This window comes from Camelus ferus, chromosome 3 (assembly GCF_009834535.1).
Source record: "Camelus ferus isolate YT-003-E chromosome 3, BCGSAC_Cfer_1.0, whole genome shotgun sequence".
Lineage (NCBI taxonomy): Eukaryota > Metazoa > Chordata > Mammalia > Artiodactyla > Camelidae > Camelus > Camelus ferus.
In genome coordinates, this window is record NC_045698.1 from 95,586,143 (window position 1) to 95,608,456 (window position 22,314).

Sequence of the window (22,314 nt, forward strand, 5' to 3'; positions counted from 1 at the left end):
TGGGATAGGAATTTTCAATGGCATATTGCTCACACCTGTTCTATACACTTTTCTGAAAATTTCATAGGACTCTGAAGTGCTTTCAAAAGATATTAAATGCTTCTGAAATGCTTTCAAAACATATTAAATCTGATTCCATCACATTGTGTCTCTTTTTTCATTGAAATTTTTATTGAAATCACTGTAGATTCACAAGCAGCTGTAAGAAATAATTCAGAGATCCCATACACAGTCTATTTGAACGGTAACTTCTTGCAAGACTATAGTACAACATCACAACTAGGATATTCACACTGATATATCCCATCCATCTTACTCTGATTTCCCCAATTTTACTTGCACTGTGTGTGTGGGGTTCAGTTCTGCATAATTCCATCACACGTGAATTTGTGTATCCACCACCACAGTCAACATACAGCATACTTCTGTCACCACAAGGATCCCTGGCATCACCGTTTTACACCACCCCTTTTCCCCTCCTGAAGCCTCTTAACCCTCCTGCCATCTCTAACCACTGGCAATGACTTCTCTTTCTTCCAATTCTAGAATTTCGACATTTTGAAAATGTTAAACTCTAAATGGTACCATACAGTATGTAACCTTTGGGAATTGGCTTTTTTTCACTCAGCAAAATTCCCTAGAGATTCATTAAGACCACTGCATGTATCAATACTGTGTTCCGACTTCATTGCTGAGTACTACTCTGTGGTGCGGACCACAGTCTGTTTAACACTGATTCACTGAAGCATCTCTGGCCTGGTTCCAGCTATTACAAATAGACCTGCAATAAACATTGGTGTGTACACCTTTAACTTGCACAGGGTTATATTCAAATCTATCTCAATAAAGCTGGGGGGAAGTAACAAGAAAAAAAGGGGTAGGACTCATCTGGCCATTTGGAAACTGGTATGAGTTTCTGTATGTGAGCTATGTAATACACTTTTGCTATGCTTTTAAAGCCACTGGTTACAAAATTCATTTGACTTAGATTATCTCCTACACACTCCGTCTTGCCTATTCATATAAAACAATCTCTTAGGTTAAAAAAATTTATGTGCAAGTTTTTGTATGAACGTAAGTTTCCATTTCTCTGGGATAAATGTCCAATTGCGCAGTGGCCGCTTGCACGGTACTTGCATTTTAGAGTGAATGTGCATAACCACCAACGACTATGGGTAATTTTTTTCCTCTACATCCTCACCAGCATTTGGTGCTGCCACTATTATTTTTTCATCTTAGCCGTTCTGCTAAGTGTGCAACGGTATCTCGCGGTTATTTTAATTTGCATTTCTCTGATGGCTACTGATACTGAAGGCCACTTCATGTGGTTTTCTGCCATCTGTGTACTCTCTCCAGTGAAATGTCTCTTCATGACTTTTGTCCATTTTCTAATTGGCACATTTTTCGAGTCTTAAGTTGTGAGAGTTCTTTATACAGTCTCGATACTAGTCCTTTGTTGGATATGTGGGTTGCAAGTATTTCCAGTATACAGCTTGTCTCTTCATCTTCTTAGCAAGGTCTTTCACAGACTACTAGTTTTTGATATTTTGATGAAGTGCAATGTATCAAATTTTCCTTTTCTGGATCATGATTTTGTTGTCAAATCTAAGAATTCTTTGTCTCGTTCTTGATCTTGAAGACTTTCTCCTACGTTTTTTTTTCCCCAAAAGTTTTATGGTTTTCCATTTTCCATTTAAGTCCACAATCCATTTTGAATGAACTTTTATTTCAGGTGTGAAGTTTAGGATTTTGGCTCACAGATGTCCAACGGCTCTAGCACCATTTATTGAAAAGGCTACATTTCCTCCATTGAAACGCTTTTGCACCTTTGACAAAAATCACTGAGCATATTAGTCTGGTTATAATTCTGGGTTTTCTATTCTGTTCCATTGATCCACACGTCTATCCCTCTGCCAACACCACACTGCCTAATTACCGTAGCTATGCAGTAAGCTTTAATACAAGGTAGAGGGATTCCTCATATTTAATTCTTTGTCAGGATCATTTTATCTATTCTAGGGCCTGTGTCTGTCCACATAATTTTAGACTAAACTTATCTACATCTACAAAAAACCTTGCTGCAATTTTGATTGGAATTTCTTTAAAAACCTGTGTATCAATTTGGGGAGAACGGACATCTTTACTATGTTGAGTCCTCCAATCCATGCACAAGATGTATCTATTTATTTAGGTCTTCTTTGAGTTCTTTCACCAGTATTTTGTAACATTCAGAATATAGATCCTGTGCATGATTTCAGTGTATACCTAAATATATCATTCCTTTGGAGTGAACATAAATGGTATTGTATTAATTTCAGTTTTCCTATATTCATTGTTGGCATACAGAAACGTGACTGGTTTTTGTGCATTCATCTTGTATCCTGTGACCTTCATGAGCTTACTTCCTGGTTCTAGGAGATTTTTTTAAAAATAGTATTCTTTGGGGTTTTCTACACAGAACCCCATGTCATCCACAAATAGGCACAGTTTTATTTCTTCCTTTCCAATGCTTTTTCTTTTTCTCATCTTATTGCAATGGCTAGAACTTCCAGTACTATGATGAGTAAGTGGTGACAGCAGACTTCGTTGCCTCACTCCTCAAAGCAAGGGAATCTCCCGTCCAAGCCAGTCGGTGTTTCTTGGTTGGGAAGGAGAGTCTTGGGCTCGTGGGGATGAAGAGATGCCCCTGAGTGCTTGTTGGGGAGGGCATCCTCCAGCTGTCCAGGTGTCTCTGGGTAAGGGATGGGAGTCTCAGGCTCTTGAGAACAAAGAAGCTTCCCAAGCTACCACTGTCGGTGGAGCCAAGACACTGGGTTCACCCAGTGTTGTTGAAGGGACTCTTACTGTATCAAGAGAGGAAGAGCGTACCTGGGCTACTTTTTGGTGCTACATTGTAGTTCAGGAAAAGCCATGCCTGGGTGGCCTTCTGTCGGGCTCGTGGAGGAGGACATAAGGCAGTCTGCTGTTGAGCTGTTCCTCCAGTCCTGGGTCCCAGACCAATGAACCTTCCTTTCAGACTTCTTCTCTGGTCACCTCTTGTGCTATTTCCAGGGTTTACTGTCACTCTTAGTAGGGAGGAGCAGGGATAAACACATCTATGACATTCTGTCCAAACTAGAAATTGCACCAAATATCTTCATATCTTCTTAAAAGTGAGAAGGAGAGAAAACTTTCTTTCAGTAGAATTCCAAAGAATATCTGTAGATACTGCTCCTTCCAGGAGGTGGAGCTTAACTCCTCCCTCCCCCATTGATGATGGACTAGATGTAGTGACTTGCTTCCAAAGAGGAGTGTGGGGAAAGGGAAAAACAGCCTTACAGAGGAGAAGACTGGAAAACTCTGCTTTTTCCAAGTGATGAAAGTCTGAAGTTCAGCTAGAAGTCATGTACCAGTATCAGCTTCTTAGTTTTGACGAGTGTGCTATGGTAATATGGGATGTTATCAATGGGTGAAATTGGGTGATGGATATATAAGAACTCTGTGTATCTCTGCAGATACATTTCAGATGTACCGTTCTGTAAATCTAAAGGCATTCCAAAATAAAAGTTCATTTTTCAAAAGTTAAGTCACATGAAATATAATCCTACTATTGAATACAAAACCCATTTCAAACAGAAATGTCCCATTACACAGTTGGACATCTTTTACTGTAAGGCAGACAAGACACTGATACTAAAGGGCTTTTGCCCGACTATTGCTGACCTGGAAGCGCTTCACTAACAACACACTGTTCCATCGCAGAGACGGTGCTGCTATGAAAGTGACAAAAAAGAGTAAACTATTTGCATCTGCCTTCCAGGCAGTGACCGGGAGATCAGATTTTCAAAGCCTTATGTTGGGCTAAGTGAGAGCTGAGGCCACAGGAAGACCCAGGGTCACTCAGTCTTCCCTGCACGAGTTTCTCTGTGTCCAGGAAGCAAGGCCGCGGGATGCTATAAGGAACTGTGAATGCTGCTCCTAAAACATCCAGTCAAGGGAGCCAGCGCCAAACGCTCTGCCCTGCTGGATGGCACACGACAACCTTTAGTGGGACTGTGCCACCCACGGAAACACAGCTGATGTCTGAGGTTTTGTGTCCAGACTGCTTTATGGTCATCAGTAAATGCAACAGGTTCAGTTTTCATTGTCTGCTAATGAGTCCTAAGTAGAATCTCAATAAAATCACCATGCCTAAAATCCTGCAGCCTTACTTTAGCTGCGAGTGTGAACCTGATCCTCGATGACAACTGCTGACAAGAGAAACATGCCTGATGAAGTAAGTGTGGCTACGTGTTAGAGAAGCGAGTATGTGCAGAAGGAGGCCCAAGAGGTCTGGAGATGTGTGGACAAGCAAAATGCTGTGGGTGTGCACACACGTGCAAGGCTAACAGATACACGTGTCTGTAAAGATTTATGACAGGTATGTGGGTGCCACAGCAGACAGGTGACAGTTGCTGAGTGTGTGTATGTATATATAAGAGGATGCACATACGTCTGCTAGGAGTATAGGAATGTGCCCATATGGTGTGTGTGTGTGTGTGTGTGCGCGTGCATGCATGTGTAAGGGCAGAGTGTGCGAGGACCACATAAGACTCACACAGGTAGCTCCGTGTCTGGGCACAGGATGTAAACGTCGGTGGGGATGTATGCATGAATCCACAAGCCTGTGTTTAATGGCTCTCCCTTGATCAAGGCCCTAGATAAATGAAATCCTACTAACATTTCACAAGCTCCCCTAGACGCAGTTAGACCAGGCAGAGAAAGATCTTTCTCTGGCTATTGTCTGGCTGTGCCCAAGTTCTCTAAGCCATGCATACCCAAAGCTCATGCTCCCGCTTCAAGGCCGTGTCCTTGTTCCCCAGAATAAGAATTTCCTGCTAAAATGCTCCTGAGCCAATGTTCAGGGCCTTTTCTTTGGGTGCATCCTTTCAGATGGCCTGAGCCCAGGAGGGCCCCCCAGGCCCAAGAGGCGACAGGGCAGCAGGCCACAGTGAAGATGAGTTGAGGATCAGAGTTTGGACCAGAAGGCTGGGCGTCTGCAAGCAGACCCACAAGACCCTTCATGGAGCAGGAGGAAGCTGAGGGAGGGATGACAGGGGCTCCCTCTCCACACACCACAGCCAGGTCATTAGGAAAGTTCCTCTGTCAAGGGAGGAGGACAGAACATATGGCACCATTTAGGTGTGAGCTTGATTATATTATAACTTAATTGTTTAGATATAAGGTAATAACACGAGCCTCCATTTACACTCTTGCCATAGCCCCCACAATTATTAGACCCTCCTGTGCATAGATGTCTGTGCAGGCATCTCTGAGCTTCCCAGAACTCTACCAACTCGTCTCCAGCCCTCAGACCTCGTATTAGAGGAAAAATGAACTGTGGGTGTGGTAATTTCTGACCTGGATGGTGGGCGCAGGTGGTGGTTTATTTAGAGTCAGCACATACAGAGGCACAATACTTGCAGTCCCTGGAAAGTGGTTCGTTTAACACATGCATCTGCACCCACCATACACACACACACCCCCCCCACATACCCACACACACACACACCTAACAGGAAGACATCCACTGAGCACAGAAATATGTCAGTCTCGAAACTCCTAGACTTAGATAAGACACCTAAATATAATTAAAAGCTAGTTTCAGCAAACTACACTTGGCTGTTGGTAAACCCACAGCATCCTCACAGCCCCAAGCTGACGCCATTTGATCTAACCACTCTGGGGGTGACAAGCAATGTTGGGGCGAGAGGCACGTTATCGAGAACCACTTTAGCACTGCTCCAGCTCACAGACATGCTGCCCTCTGCAACGGCTTTACCCGATTAGCTTGCAAGCCGTCTGCCTTTTGTAAATCCGTGATGCCAACGAAATGAATTCTACACCCGGAAGGGAAGGGCAAGCAATTGGCAATTGGATAGAAATCATTAACTGGCTTGAGACTTTCAGGTTAAGTAAATTATCATTATTTCCTCACTCTGGTGGCATTGTGCGGAGATGCGGTCAAGCGGGCAGGTTGTCATCACTGCACCTTCCTCCTGGCATTGACTCATTCCAGGAAACAGAACACATGCCTCGTGAGCCTGTCAGAGGCAGCGAGCTGAGGCTGCTGGGTCCCGGCCCTGCTAGCCCCTTTCCCACATCTAGTTGGTCCCGGAAGGTACATCCTGCACAGAGGCCATAGGTAGAAAACACGCAAATCTTTGAACTGCTCATGCTCCTAAAATGAAGTCTAATTAGTTAAATAAAGACCTTAAATAAAGACCTCTGCCTGGACTGAGGCTGTGAGTAAATGATGCTCTATTGACATTTCACGAAAATGTTTAATTTTCACAAGTTTCCTAAGGAGCGAAGCTCAGCAAATACTCCCTTTTGTGAACAAACCATAAGGTGTCAAACAAAGGATTAGCTTTTATTTCTGAAGAGTAAATGGAGGAAATAAAGAATACCTGCCCTCTTCATAGTCAACAAGCTAGCAATTCCTAAAATTCAGACTGCACAAGGGAAAGGTCGCCTGCAGTCGAACCCGCTGGTCCTCAAACTTGAGTGTCTGTAGAGATCTTCACCCAGAGGTCTTAGTAAAACACAGACTGTTGGTCCTCACCCCTGAGTTTCTGCTTCAAATCTGGGTGTGGGCTTGAGAATGTGCATGTCAAAGAAGCTCCCAGGTGATACAGATGCTACTGGCCTGGAGATCAGACTTAGAGGCCACTGCTTAAGGAAACTGTTTTCTTACTTCCCATTACCTATAACAACTCAAATTTATTTAAACAACAGTTCATCACCAAGGTTGAGCGTATGTATGCGGGGTCAAACAGACACAAGTTTAAAGCGTGGTTCCATCCCTTTCTAGCTGTGTGATCTTGGCCAAGTCATGCTCACCTCTTCCAAGTCGGTTTTCTCTTCTGTAAGTTAAAGGCATTTCCTCTTTTAAGGATTATGGGAGACTAAAATGAGCTAATATATGTAAAGCCAACCTACTACATATTAAACTAATTGATTTAGTTAACTAAGGGTTGATCCTGTTAGTTCTTATTAGTAGTAATAAAATGCTAATAAATTATTTTCCATGGTTTGCCTACCCAAAGAGACAAAGCTTACCTTCATTAATGGTTTAAATTTGCACCCACATACATGAACACATTTATAAGCAGTCCTTGAAACTCCTTGTTCCTTTAAGCCAAACATGTTTCTTAAAATCTTGTTCACAGTATAAATTTATTTAGAAAACCCTCCTTCACACAAAAAGTAGCTTTTTAAATCAAGTAAGTACAAAACCTCCCAACTATAGCACATGAAAGAAAACCCAAGGCCAAACTTATTCATGAATATCAGTGCAAAAAAATTAACACATAGTTTTCAAGAAGCACAATAAAAGAATATTACATCCTGACCAAGTGTAATTGATACAAGGAATGCAAAGATTGCTCAATATTAGTCAATCCATCAAACTAGTTCATTATGATAATAAAGCTCACGAGTAAAATCATATAACCATCCCATAAACAGTGAACAAGTATTGGGCAAAATTCAACAACCATTCTTAACAACAACAACAATCAATGAGGAATAACTGTATTCTTCTTTGCCATAAAAAAATATATTTATCTCAGCCCCAAAGCTAGGTTCATACTTAATGAGGCAACACTACATACAAGCCAGTAGGAATCTGGGCCAAGACAGGATCAAGACAAGGATGCTCACTACCACCACAAGTATTTCACAGCATATGAGGGGAAAGCTAGGAAGACCTAAAAGAGTAAAAAAATTGGGGAAGAGTAGATAAAACTAGGACTGCTTAAAGACAAGTTGTTTATATTCTTGGAAAGCCCCCAAAAAGACCAAATAAAAACCATCAGACAATTCAGAAAGTTCACAAGATACAAAAATTAACCTGAAGATATTGATAGCTTCCTAATATGCAAACCTCCACCAATTAGGAGATCTACTCCAAGAAAAAATTCCTTTCAAGATAGCACACATGAAATAAAATATCAAGGGATTGACTAAATAATAAATGTGCACACCTGTAAAAGAAAACCTTCAAACAGACACAAAAATACTTCCACAAATAAGAAATACACAATTTTCATGGGCAAGACAGGTAAACTCACAGAGATGTCATTTTTTTCTAAAGGGTAATTTATAAATATAATACTCTTCTAATGAAAACATTGTTTTCAGCTGGAGAATGACACAAGTTTATCATTAAGTATACTTTGAAAAATAAATAAATGAGACTATAAAGAAAAGAAAAAATAGACAAGACTGAAATAGAAGGGTAAAGAGGAAGAGCAGTCCTATCAGAGAGCCTAACATATTACAAAGCCATAATGTTATGACAGCGTGGCCCTGGAATGGGAATACGATTATAAACACATACAAATTCCAGAAATCAACCCAAATACCAACTCAGTATACAGTAAAGGTGGTGTGGGCATCTCATATCAGTCGGTGGGGGGAGGAATGTATATTCAACTGGTGATGTAAGGACAAGTGAACAGCACCTGAAGGAAAAAGTTGTTTCTGCATCTTACAGTACTCACTGAAATAAATTCCAAATGTGTAAAAACATGATGGGAGGGGGAAAGATGAGAAAATTCCTTATTAACCTTGGTGTTGAAAAGGTCTTTTGAGTCATTCCTAAAAATCCAGATGCCAAGAGAGTCAAGGTCGATAAATGTAATACATAAAAATGAAGCTGTTACCTGGCAACATACCCTAAGTAAAGCCAGAAGGCAAACATCACCACTGGGAATCTCATATTCGCATTCAAGTAAGAGGCAAAGGGCTAATCTCTCTGGATATACAAAGAGCTCCTGGAACTCAACAAGTGAAAAACCAAGGACCTGCTAGAAAAACAGGCAAAGGACTTGAACAGACATATCTATTGGCAAGGTTGTTTGGAAACACTCTCAAATATTTACCATTATGGGGAAGGGGGAGCAATTTAACAATAGGCATCAAACTCACAAATGCATGTATCTTGTGATCCACTAATTTCTCTTCTGGTGATTCAACACACCGAATATCCTTGCACTTGATGTGTGAAATGACACAGATACAGGGTTATTCATTTCAGCACTGCTTATGATAGCAAAATACTGGAAGCAACTTCAATGCCCACCAACTGGGAATGGATTAGATTAATGACACTACATCCGTACATTGGAAGGAGAAGAAAAAAGCTGACAATGATGTCTACATACAGATCAAGAAAGAGCGCCAAGATATACTCACAGTTGTAAAAAGCAGGTAAAGAACACTGCCTATAACATTCTTTTATGTTTTTTAAAAAAGAATATACATGCACACACAAACTAATAAATGCCTGAAAATATCTCCAGAAGGATAGACAATAACAGTGGTTATTGGGTGAGAAAAACAGGCACAAGGAGACTTTTTACTGTACCCCTTCCTATTTATTTTTACTTCTGAACCGTCTGAATGTATACCCGACTTTAAAATCGTACTTAAAGAACAAAGAAAATTAAAATGTATGTGACCATCTTTTATAGGATGATTTTTTTAGAAACTGTTACCCACACAGGCCCCGGGAGGTGCCTCATCCCACCTGTAACTGAGCCTCTGATGCTCCCTTTGGCTCTCTCTCGAGCCCCCTGTTCCCTTTCTCATCATGGCTGGCACCTACGGGAGAGCACACCAAGGTCTTAGAATACCACATAATCGGGAGTTATTTTATCTCTCTCCAAATTACAATAAAACCCACCCAAATGTCAGAGGCAACCTAGTATTCTGTATTTTAAATGCAGCGCTAGAGCCTTCCTATTTTCCCCTGTTTTCAGTCTCATTTTCCTAGGACCAAAGACATCATCAAGAAGGTGATTTTCTGAAATCGACAGAAAAATGGTTAGTATCTAAACGTGCACTGGCACATCGGTATGGGGGTACCAACCAGAACAAACTGGTTTGGAGTCTCTGAGATAATGGAGGACTTACTCATGGAGGAAACTTCCTATCTCCCTGTCTTACTACATAAGAAATGGTTCTGTCGAAATCTACTGTTACATTTTTACAGGAATTCTGCAGGAAAATGCCATAATTTAATGCACCGATGGTGCTGCTGATTCAATTTTCTGCTTGCATAAATATCTGCTAAGTCCCTTATTATGAATGAATACGGCTGGCCTCAGGTATGAGACCCTCCAGTTCTAATCACCGCAGCCACCAGAACTAATGATTCTGTAATGAAACTGATCAACTGGTGGGCCAGCCTCACCCACCACACTGTTCTGAGGGCTTGCATTAACAGCACTGGCAAGGAGAGTCAAAATCTATGGGCAATGAACAGGGATTAAAGGATTATCTAACGAGATAAAAGCAATGAGGATGAAACCATTTCCAATAAGGTGGCAACAGCACTCTTTCCAAACAGTGACAGCAATCTCAGTATATATTTGAGAGAAAGGTGCTGCAGCTTATGTTATTATTGATGAAAGATACAACTCTAATAAAAATTCAGTGAGTATAAAAAATGTCAGAGATGGTTTCATTTCATGTGTAATAAAGTAAGGCACATAAAAATAACATGTTGGCCATAAAGAGACTATACCGCGCTTGATACAGGTACGCAAAGGCACAAAGCAAGGGGCGTAAAGAGACTCCCAGTGGCAAAGGGATCCACAGAAAATCCACAGAACACCCAAAGTTCAACATGAACAAAATTCAGACGGATGCAGGGACCAGGAGACCACGCTGGGGTACATATTGTCCGGCAGGTAACTGAGTCTACAGCTTCTACTCTTGGATTTACAAAATGAAGTGCACTAGGAGGGAAGACACATCGTAGAATTGGAAAAAAAAAATTTTTTAAGGTGTGTGAAAGGAATCAGCAAAATTAGGTCTAATTTCTAGGAGATCTTCCCAAAGCCATGGCACCAAAATGGAAAAATGAATTTCTCAGAGGAGAACTGAAAAATGGGGTGAAAAGTCTTGAGCTTAAAATCGGGAGGCTGTCAAATGTGTGGGTCTCAATTTCAGAGTGTCCTGCCACAAGACGGAGACCCCCGACCCTGGTCATCAAGGTCTTCTTCCACCATCAAAGGAAGGTGCTCACAGCCAGAGGAAAGGGATGGGGGCTGCCAGACCTGCATTTGTGACTGCAAATGACTATGCGGGCAAGGCTGTACATGACTGATGGCCCTTGGCATGCTTGTTGTCACCAGATGCTCTGTGGTGCCAGCATCTGTTACCCTGGCCTAGTGTCCTCCAACACACGAACACCCTATAGACTGGGGTAGCCAGATTCTTTCCAATAAAGATCTCTGATAAATTATTTTTTAAACACTGATGTGGTAAGTCACTAATGTCTAGGACAAAGTTTACCTACATCTATCAATAGAAAATAGCTCATAAAAATGGATAAAAAAATTTAAAGGTGTGATTTTAAACTCTGAGCAATACAAAATAATCCTCCAAGGATTTAAACAAAAAGATAATCTCTCTCTCCTTCCAACCCCCACAAAGTTGAGGAGAATATGAGTGAACAATACCACTTGTCCCACTAGAACTAGAAAAGAAACATTATTGGTATTACGCTGCCAGGTGAGAGTTAACATAATTAATTATAAACACGTCATGTTTCATTAGGAGTCTCTTTGATGCTAGTATTAAAAAAAATCAATGATCTTTTCAACTTAATAGCCAATCTGAAAAGCAATTTTAGAAAAATAATTGGTTTCAGAAATGGAAAAAACAAATGGTTATAAGTATCTGTCCTTTACTTTCTGGAGTTTTACAAGGCCATTCCCAGGACTCATATAACATTTATAAGACATAATTATACTTCAAATGATTATTATACCAATTGTTGGTTCTAATCAATAGTTAAGGACATAAGCAGGGGAGGGAATTAATTACACATTCAATATAGCTCCTTAAAAATGAAAGCAAATTTTAGGTCAACACAAGCATCAAGAACTTGTGGGAGTAAGAAAAACACAAGTTTCGTAAAAAAAATCACCCAGGCACAGAGGGCTCATGCTTTGCAAAGTTGCCCAGCTGGTTATGAAATCAGAATCACAGTGACATCAGCAAACTCAAAGGATCTATGGTCAGATGGCCCAATCATGAAGTCTCTGAAGAAGAAACTCTCAAAGCTGTATTTGTTAAAAAACAAAAACAACAATAAAAACAACCAAAAAAAAAAAAAAAAAAAACCCGACATCCAAACATCTCAGGAATTCTAACTGCTCTAAGATATTCTTCAAGAATGGAATCCATGATCAACTGAGTTTAGGAATCACTGTGATGCCCGTCTTTGGAGAACCACAATGTGCGTTAGTGTATTAAAGGCTCTGAGAAGTCTAACGGTAAAGCACTTAATTAACTTTGTTTAAATCAATGTCACCACAATACACCCACATATATAAATATTAATACCTATTATTTACAGTACAAGGAAATTCTGTAGGAAGTTTCTTTCTGGTTTCCCTGGTGGTCTCCCCTGTTCTACGTCACAAGTCAGTGATGAGACCTCAGCAGCCCACATCATTACAAACAACTCCAATCATCAAAAGTAAACTGCACAGGGGGCACACTTCCGGTTTCAAAGTGAATCTGATCAATATGTGAGTTATCACTACCATTTAATCACTGTATAATCTTGGCAACATTTTTAATGGCTTCTGAGTCCCCAGTTCCAAAATCTACACAGTAGGGTTCTAGTAACTACATACAGTGACGCTATAAACATCAGAGACACTATGTATAAAGTGACCAGTCAATTGCCCAGCACCCATTACTACTGTCGTTACTATACATGCTCCATACACTAAGCTAAAGCTGACCTCCAAGTTATAGCCACTGATCACTAGTCCCACCTCTCAGAATCAAACAGAACATATCCTATCCCACTTCCATTCTTCATGATGGTTTTTCCTAAATTAAACTAACTCTCAGTTCTCCCAGCTCTCCTCCACGGATTCTAGACCCTCCACTGCCACCTCCACAATTCACTGCTTCTCTTTAGCTGCGACTTTGTTACTCACTGTTGTTGGACTCTCTAAACATGGTGGCCCTGGTGTGCTCCAGGTGAGGACAATGTGATTTGAGGGGCTCTTCACATCTAGAGTCTGCCATGAATGATGACCCTCACTCACCACTCAGGATCTTATTCCATCACACACATGTTGCCTGAAATTGGCCAAGCAATCATGCCCAGTCTTTGGTCAGGGCAGATGGGGCAGTGGAAGCAAGAAGCCAGGGAGAAGAACCTAAAAGCTGGACTGGGTTTCTGACAGCTCTATTCAGCCCCATGTATGGAGCTCCTGCTGCACCAGTTCTCAGGGTGAGTCCTCAAATCACCTAGATCAGAAGCTCCACCCTAGACTTACTAACCTCCGTAGGGGGAGTCCAGGATCTGCGTTTTAACCATATGTTAGTGATTAAATTTGGAGGACCAAGACCCCACAATTTGGATGACATCAAAGCTGGACTGGACTTACTAAGAATCTGCAAGACCTAGCTGAAGGATGAAGAAGAACTAACCAGGTCAAACACAAGAGCATGGAGGTCAGAGAGAACACAGCAGGCAAAGGCAGCACATGGCCAAGACGGTGATACAAGGCCGGGGGTGCGAGGTGAAGGCGGGTGCACACCCAGGACCTGGAATGGAGCAAGCCCTCCCGGGGCTCCTCCAGGCCCGCGGAAGGGCTTGCAGTTCCTGGGCGGGCCAGTGGCAAACACATCAGGGTTACACGCACCCCTGGTTTAGGTGCCACATGCCACCTGCCACCCAGAAATTTTGTTTCTGCTTCAGTTAGAACCCACACCACCCTATGGCTGTGGAATTAACACAACTGCAAGTTTTCTTTGCAATATCCCTTCTGTTTATTTATCCATAATGATCCAGAGCGCAGAAAATATAGCAGATACACCTCTTCTGAACCCCAGCTACACCACTGGTCATCACCATAGAAGTTTACAAAACTCACACACACACATAATGTGAAGGAAAAAAAAGGATTGTATTAATGCCTATCTATTTTCCTACATATAACTTGGAGGCTAAAAGTTGCTACCAAGCAAACTATCAACATACCAAAAATAAAAATCCACTATTCTTTGGGTTACATTCATAGGTGAGGAAATGTAGAGAAATATAAGTTTTCCTAGCTTTTTTCACCCTTAAAAACCTGTAACATCTTAATCTGTATACCATACTACTTAACCCCTTGTCATATAAAGGCTTAAAGTGTTTTCTAATCACTTTACATGGATTTGCCTCATTCATTCATTCATTCATTCATTCACCATTTGTTGAGCACCCTTCTGTGCTGGGTCACAAGTGTAAGTCACATACTATCCTAACCTTGGAACTCACAGTTAAAAAAAAAAAAAAAAAAAAAAAAAAGCCCGTTCCCACCACGAGGTATGGAGCAGAAGGCAGACGCAGCATCTGCTTCTATGCACTCCCTCGTAATGACGATCTCTATCATGAAGCTCAGCATATTTACACTATTTTTAGACAACAAATGACACGCACCAGCGTGCCTGGAGGTCAAGCATGGGAGTTGTGGATTCAGCGCCTGGTTCAAAGCCTGGACTTACTACTTACTTGCCATGTGACTCTGGCCCTCTCTGAACCTCGATTTCCTCGTCTGAACATAGAGATGAGAATAGTTTCAGCCTTTTAGGGTCACTGTGCCCAATCAAGGAGGTAATTCATATAAAGAGCTTACTACAGAAGCTGGCACAAAGGCAATATTCAAAATTAGTAGGTTGAATTGATATATAAGCTATTAACAATCCTCCTTCAGGCTTCAAGAAAACTTCATGGAGATTAACAACAATTTTCACAAACCACTGTTGCTTCATCAGAGAATTCTGGCCAGGCAGGCCAGAACACGTTTTTCTTATGTTCTTAAAAAAAAAAGGTGACTGTTCTTTAAAGAGGAGTCAAAGATCATGATGAGACCCAGAGCCTCAAACCTCAGTGTCACCATGTACTAATTCTCCACCAACTGTTCTAAAGATGAAACATGACCTATTTTCTCACCAAAAAAAAAAAAAAAAACAGACAACTGGAAATATTACAAGAGGCAGGCAGGAGGGAGTCAATTTTCCCAACAGCAATGCCATTCTTTGCAGACATTCTCAGCTCTGGCGTGTAACTTGTTTGAAATTCCATGTAAGAAAAACATTAATGTATCAAAAAAGCACATCTCCTTTGATGCAGTGACTTTACTTCCAGCAACTTATCCTATAGAAATATTTCGAGAAGCATGATGGATTTACTTATGGCAATGTTCAATGAACCATTTTCGGTAATAACTAAAGAACCTGGAAATGATTCAAATCCAAAAATGGGAACATGGTTAAATAAACAGCAGCGCTTCAAGAGTACTACACTGTAGAATATTATGCATCCGTTAAAAATAATGTATTGATGGAGGAATGGATAAGGAGAGCTCTCTAAGATGTAGTATATGAAAAAGAAAGTACGCAGATAGAAATGAATATGCATACACACATGGCTGGAGTCACACACAGGCAACTTCCAGAAGGATGCCCAAGAAGCTATTAATAGTGGTGCAAGAAGAATTTTGTAATAAAAAGGAACAAGGGAGAGAAAGAAATTTACTTTTCATTTAATACTTTTGAAGTGAATTTTTCCAACCAAGTGCAAATCTGTTTTCCTTCTTATAACTTTATAATTTCAAGCTGTCAGTTCAAAAGTCAAAATGCATCTCCAGATTATAATTAACACTGAGCTAAGAAGAAATAGGTTCAGAGGGAATCAAAACCAGACGTCCTTTGAAAAACTTGACCAACTCTGTGATTAAGGCAAAGAGTACTTCTAGTACAGCAATTTTTGTTTGTGTTTTGAAAATAAGTAAGTTGACAATCAGCTACCTCTCCTTATTATACATAGCATAGTGTAGAGGAGATTAAACTCAGGTTGTGGAGACACACCTGGATTTGAACCCTGACTCCAGGTGACTCTAGACCAAGGTTCAAACCCCGTGGCCCTGGGGCTACACTTGGGATCTGGCCTGCCACAAGTTTTTGTACAGCCTGTGAGCTAAGAATAAATTTTCACATATTTAAACAGTTGAAAATTAAAACTAATGTTTCCTGACACAAGAAAATTTTATGAAATATAAATGTCACTGTCCATAAATAAAGTTTTATTGGAAGACAGCCACACCTATTCATTTACATATCATTACAGCTGCCTTCACACTGCAAGGCAGAGTTGAGTAATGGTGGAAGAGACCACACAGAGCCTGAAATATTTATTATCTGACTCCTTACAGAAAAGGTCTGCAGACTCTGTGCTCTACACAAGTGACGCAACTGAGTCAGTATCTTACCTGTAAAGTGGGAACAATAATAGCACTAATTTCACAGGGTTGTTGTGAAGGCTGAACATGACAATGTGCGACTAGCACTCAGCACTTACTGTTTTTTTTATTCAGCTTTCATATTTTAACACTGAAATTGTAATAGAAAAAGAACAAATCTGACTCCATATTAGGTCTGTTCCTCTGACTTTAACCCTGTGCCCAGTTTCCTAGGCTTAGTCTTGCTGGTTCTGCACCTTTTGTAAAAGAATGTTGCCTAGAGCCTGAAATATACAGGAGAGCCCATCCTCAAGGCTCTGACTTTTGAGGATATTAACACTTTTCCATTCATATAATCATAACAAGTGGCAGAATAGAAAACAGCATTTGTTTGTTGCAGGTTTTACAGGGACGCCATGACCTGACCCACATGGACAGCTACAAGAACAAAGAATTCCTACACCAGGAAGTTTGCAACAACCAACCACACCCTCTCCCCTTTTTTGTATAAAAGGAGCCTGAATTCTGATTTGGGGAAGATGGTTCTCCAGGACATTATTCTGCCATCTTCTCGGTTTGCCGGCTTTCTGAATAAAGTCGTTATTCCTTGCCCCATCACCTCGTCTCTCAATTTATTGTCCTGTCGTGTGGTGAACAGAACGAGTTTGGTCTCGGTAACAAGATCAAGATTTTTTTAAACAACGGCAAATCAGTTTGATTAATATTGAGTATTTGGGGGTTTTTTTCTGTGGTACATAAACTAATGTATTTTTTAATCCATGGTATCTGAGATTCAAGAAGGCTGAACCCGTCACATACTGGTTATCTGATACTTTTGACTATAATTGTGATGACCACCATCTCCACTAAGACCGACTGGAGGCAACCTCACCACGCAGGCACCAGCAGAACGGCGCTCCTGACTGGCTTGTGGATGCCTGCATGACACCTGACTTCAGGTAGTACGTATAAATTATTACAGGAGATGATGGGGGAAATCCAAACATCATCATCCCTTGTAAAAGAACTCTTAGTTTCCCTCAGGTTGTGCTAAGGCACACGGAGGATCCCACCCACCCTGCACCTCCTCAGGACCCTCTCCCTCTCCTAGTGATTGCCTCCCTAGAAGCCCAGTTAGCATCTGTCTGTCTGTCTGTCTGTCTCTCTTTTAAAACTTTGGTTGGGGGCAAGGCCGATACCTAGTTTAACTTTGGCTGTTTCCACTGGGCACTGAAATTACCCCATGTGCCCTGGGCTCCTAAGTCCAGTGCTGGGCATCCCATGGCCACCTGGCTGACATTCCTGGAGGGCTGAGCTCACCACAGCTGAGAGAGGACTGGCGGCTGAGGTCCCTCAGCCTCAGTAGTGCTGACACGTCAGGTTGGGTACTGGGGGAGTGGGGAAGTCCATGCAGTACAGGATGTTAGCAGCATCCTTGGCCTCAGCCCATCTATGTTAGTAGCACCCTCCCCCAGTGTGAAAACCAAACATGTCTACAGACACGGCGGAGGAGGTGGGGGTCCCCCCAGCTGAAGCCACCGCTCTAGACACATAACGAGTATCAGGAGCAGTACCCAGGCCCCAGAGCCATGTGGCCTGGGGTTTCAATTTCCCCTCAGCCACCCCACCACCTACAATACCTTGGCCACAGCCTCTTCTGTCTTTTACTTACTTTTTATTTTAAAACAGAGGCTTGCAGTAAACATTTTAAAATGACAATATACAAAATACTATAAAATGAAAAGTAAAATTCCTCACGCCCCTCCCAGCCCATTCCTCAGAGATAAATGGTTACATTTGGTGTTGATTCAGATATTTTGTATGCAAATGAAAGTATTCATCGGTTATATACATATATAAACACTTTGTCTGACATAGGGAAAGGCACATTAGGTCCAGTTTTGCTTTTTTATAATTATATCACGGATACTTTACCAGATGACTACTTACGAATTTCCCAAACCCCTTTAAAAGCTGCTGAGTATTCTACTCTCAAGATTTCAACCAACTTTCCCAGTTGTAAATGGGAGTAACCATGTTTTCTTTATAGAGTTGTCAGTATTAAAAGATTATGTGCCTGTGCACACACATTTTTTTAAAGAGGAATCAGTAGTACTGGCATGCAATAGATGCTCAATAAATGGTAATCATTTTTTCCAACAATTATTAACTCAGTGCTTACTTTGTATCCAAACCTACACTGGGCCCCGAAGATACAGAAGTTCACAAGACAGACCTAAGCCTGCTCCCAAGTAGATCACAGTTCACCAGGGATACAAACAGTAAACAATTCTGAAAATTATTAAATTACAATGCAAAACATAAACCATTAGGAAAGTGTGATCTAATCTAGTCAAGGGTCAATGAGAGGAGGTTTCCCTGAGTAAGTGACATACACTGAGACCTCTGGGTCAGGCCACATGAAGGGAGCCAGAAATACACTAAGCAGGGGGTGCAGAAAGTGCAAAGGCCCTGGTGCAAGCTATTTGCTAATAATTATAGTATTAAACTCTTAAAAGGAACAGTCAAAGTGCCAAAAGATGAAATAACTATAATTTGCTTTCTTAGTTACAAATTTCCTATCTTCCTTCACACTATCTGAAGTTATGCCACCCAGATAACTTTTCATTTCGTGCATGTAAAGAATCACACTCACGTAGGAAAGCACGATTCTCAGATAAATAGAAAACATACAAGGAAGGGAATGTCAACAGCAGACTTATGAACACAGCAAGAACTGCGACTATCCTAGAGAAAACCTCCTACAGCACGATTAACCTGACAGCTGGCATTATCCTGTGACTGATACCCCACCCCGCTGATCTGATGGTTCTCCAGAAATGTCCCTGGAGGCAGGGATGGTCCCTCCCCTTTCTCCTCCAGAGCAAACCAGCTGATTGTTGACCAGATGTAAACACCAGGCACAGACTTTCCAAACACAATAATCCTTCTTTATCTGAGGGTTGCAGGGTCTGAGATAGCATGAGAGTTATGACATATGCTAACAAAACCACATTTATCCTGCCTGCACTTGAGCTTTCTCCAATAACACAAGCTCAGTCAGTTGACAAGCATTTGGAAAAGCATGCCCTGGGGGCTGTGGCAGGGGATCCAAGGATGTGGCACTAGCCTTTGAATCTGGACAACAGCAGACTACAGGGACAAGGTGTCCTTGAGGGCAGAGACCAGCCTAATGGACTCCTCCAGACCCTTGGGGGCTTCTCTATAAAGAAGACCCCTGGTTCCCCTTGATTCACTGCTCCCAACTCGATCATCTGAATGTAAGGCAAAAACATTTTCTTCCCCACAGAGGACACCATTCTCTCTACAAGAGTCTCGCACGGAGAAATCACACTGCATTTGGAAATTTTTGCCTGGATTTGCAGCTCTGGCAAAATAAAACATGGCACCAGGCTATTTACTCTGCTGCCATTCTTGCCAAAGACATGAGACTCTATCTCAAGGAGTAGGCTAGTTTCAAATGCATAGAACTGAAGCCTTAAACTGAGTGGATATATTACTTTCCTTTACTAGGCACACCCAGTAATCCAGCCATTTGTATTCCTCAGTTCCCTGTATTTGCAGTGAATGAGGCTTCAACTCCCATCTGCTCAACCCTGTTGACTGATTAGGAATCCATACTCAGCTGCATAGACATAATTTTAGTAAACTGAATCTATCTCAGCTGTACCAATTAGGCAGGTTGTTTGAGGAAAACCTATAGGGAATAATTTCTATTATGAAATAATCATTTCTCAACAGACCTGCCTTATCACAGAACTACATGAACTCAAAATCAGAAGCAACGTCAATGTTAAATACGCCCAACTCCACCCAAGGTTTGGCTCCCTGAACACCCAACCAACCATGTGGCTGCCCAGTCATAGGTGTCTCTATCCCAGCGATGGTGACTAATCCCCCAGAGGTGGCCTGTCCCATCCTCACATCCCCCGCACAGCTTGGGCTGTGAAGAGCCACACTTGACCTCAACGTCCATTCGTTTGTAACTCCCACCCACTGCGTCCAAGGCTGTCCTTTGGAGCCAAACTCCCTCTCCACAAGCAACCCAACAAATATTCGAGTACAGGTATTATATCCAAAGGAGGTCCAAATTCCATGCAGTGCCCTGGCTTGCATGACGGCTGGCCCACATCCCTGTGCTTTATCACCATGCCCCTACTTTCAGATCCACACATAAAGCACTTGAAACCATGTCTGGATGAGGAACTCTATACATTGTTATGATAACAGAATGATGAGTGTTCATCCATAATCTGACAGTGTAATTTTGTCAATACAAACTGGGCCTTTCTGCTCCTCCCTAATCCCTGCTAGAAAAGACCTGGGATCCACCTCAATAAAAGTGAACATCCTAATTATTAAACACTTAAATAGCTCATGCCCCCAAACTGTATTTTTTCCTAAGGGTATATATTTTTATTTTTACAAATAATTTATCTTAGCAGTGTTGCAGAGAAGAGTTATGGCTTAAAATGAGGCATTCTGGGAGTTCCTACTGAGTTCTCTAGAGTGTTTCCTAACACTTGTGTGAGAACATTCCAGAATAAAACTCCTGCATCTACGTGCTGTGGCAATATGCCCAAATTCTCCTGCCATGAGGATCCTTTTAAACTGCAAAACACCTGTAAACCACATGCTCCAAAGGTCACCATTGTACTAATAGTTCTGTTGGTGGCTGAGAATTTTGTAACAACTAAATCTGACAGGAACTGGGTAATACCTTTAAATAAAAGGTGAATTTTACTGGGGACATCAGCACCTGCACACATTTGAGAAAAAGAGGTATAAACATACACGTGTGCAAGGGAAGCCCTTCCCAACCACGTGAAGCCCAAATCCCATTATAAAGCCCCCACAGGACACCTCTGTAACCCCGGGGCTCCAGTGGCATAGAGGGCAGGGTGCTGCTCTTCCTAATCATCCAGTTGCCTGTGGGCCTCAACCCACCTACAGACTCGTCGCGGAGGAAGGGGCCTATGCATTCAGGTAGCGCTGCTGTGGGTCAGATTCTGTGTGTCTGACTGAGGACACTGGCTCTAACCACCACTTGGCTGATGAAGGAGATCATATGCTTCCGCTAATTGGCAGCACAGATCATCTGAACTCCTTGTTTCTGCCAGGAAAAGCCCAGAACTCTCTGTTCCCAATGCTAATTAGTTACCAGAAACAAAACAGTCAGAGTATTCCCTGATGGAGACAGGCCATCCATTCTTCCTGCGGTTGGAAATTTTACCCCCATATCAAGCAGACCTTTAGAAGACTGTGTACTCTGTATTAGTCTGGCTTATCATTGAATTAACTTACAGAATTGTACTTTGGCACTAAGCCATTGGCATACACCGAGAGACCCTGAAGGAAGCAATTGTAAAAACGCTGTCAGGAACGTGGTCCACGCTCACATAACTCCCTTTTTAAGAACTCACTGGAAGAAAGCATCTTTGGCGTCAGTACAGGAACATCTTATGTTTCTCACGAACAGCTGCCCTACTCTCATCTCACAGCACATAAGATGGGTGCTTCCTTCCGCTGGTTATTAGGAAGCCCCAGGGTCAGCTCTAGAAGTGCAAGGAAATGCACTGTGCACGTGTTCTGAGCATTACACCTGCTGCAGCTTTAATTCACTTATATTTTTCCTTAGATCCAAATATAGTCATCTATTTGCTTATCACAAGATATCATATGTTCCTGAAAGTCACCTTTTCCTGAATGAGACAGAAAAAAAAATTTTTTGAGACAACAGAAATGTCAGGTTATCATCATTTGGTTACAATCTGAGGACAGCTGAGTGACATTTCAAGGAAGTTCCTGCAGGAAAACCAAGCACTTACAAACCTGAAGTAAACATCAGAGGAGAACTCAGGTGCATTTACTGCCACATTTTGAAGTTAGAGGAAAAGACAGGGGCTGGAGGAGAGGACCGGGCTCACAGGTGGCACAAACTCTGGGCCAGTTCCAGGCTAGAATGCCCCAGTGGGCTCAGAAGGACAATCTTTCACCTAACTGGGGT

At 41.8% G+C, this 22,314-nt stretch overlaps 1 protein-coding gene and 1 long non-coding RNA gene across 3 annotated transcripts in view; both read right to left on the bottom strand.

Moving 5' to 3' along the window:
• Positions 1-22,314, bottom strand: part of SPOCK1 (SPARC (osteonectin), cwcv and kazal like domains proteoglycan 1) — a 469,763-nt gene that overhangs the window by 223,492 nt on the left and 223,957 nt on the right. The window lies entirely within an intron of this gene.
• On the bottom strand, positions 2,633-9,642 carry LOC116662725. Its single transcript, XR_004318734.1, has 3 exons — positions 9,632-9,642; positions 7,144-7,145; positions 2,633-2,809 (listed from the first exon to the last, which is right to left on the bottom strand). It is a non-coding gene; the product is annotated as an uncharacterized LOC116662725 (long non-coding RNA).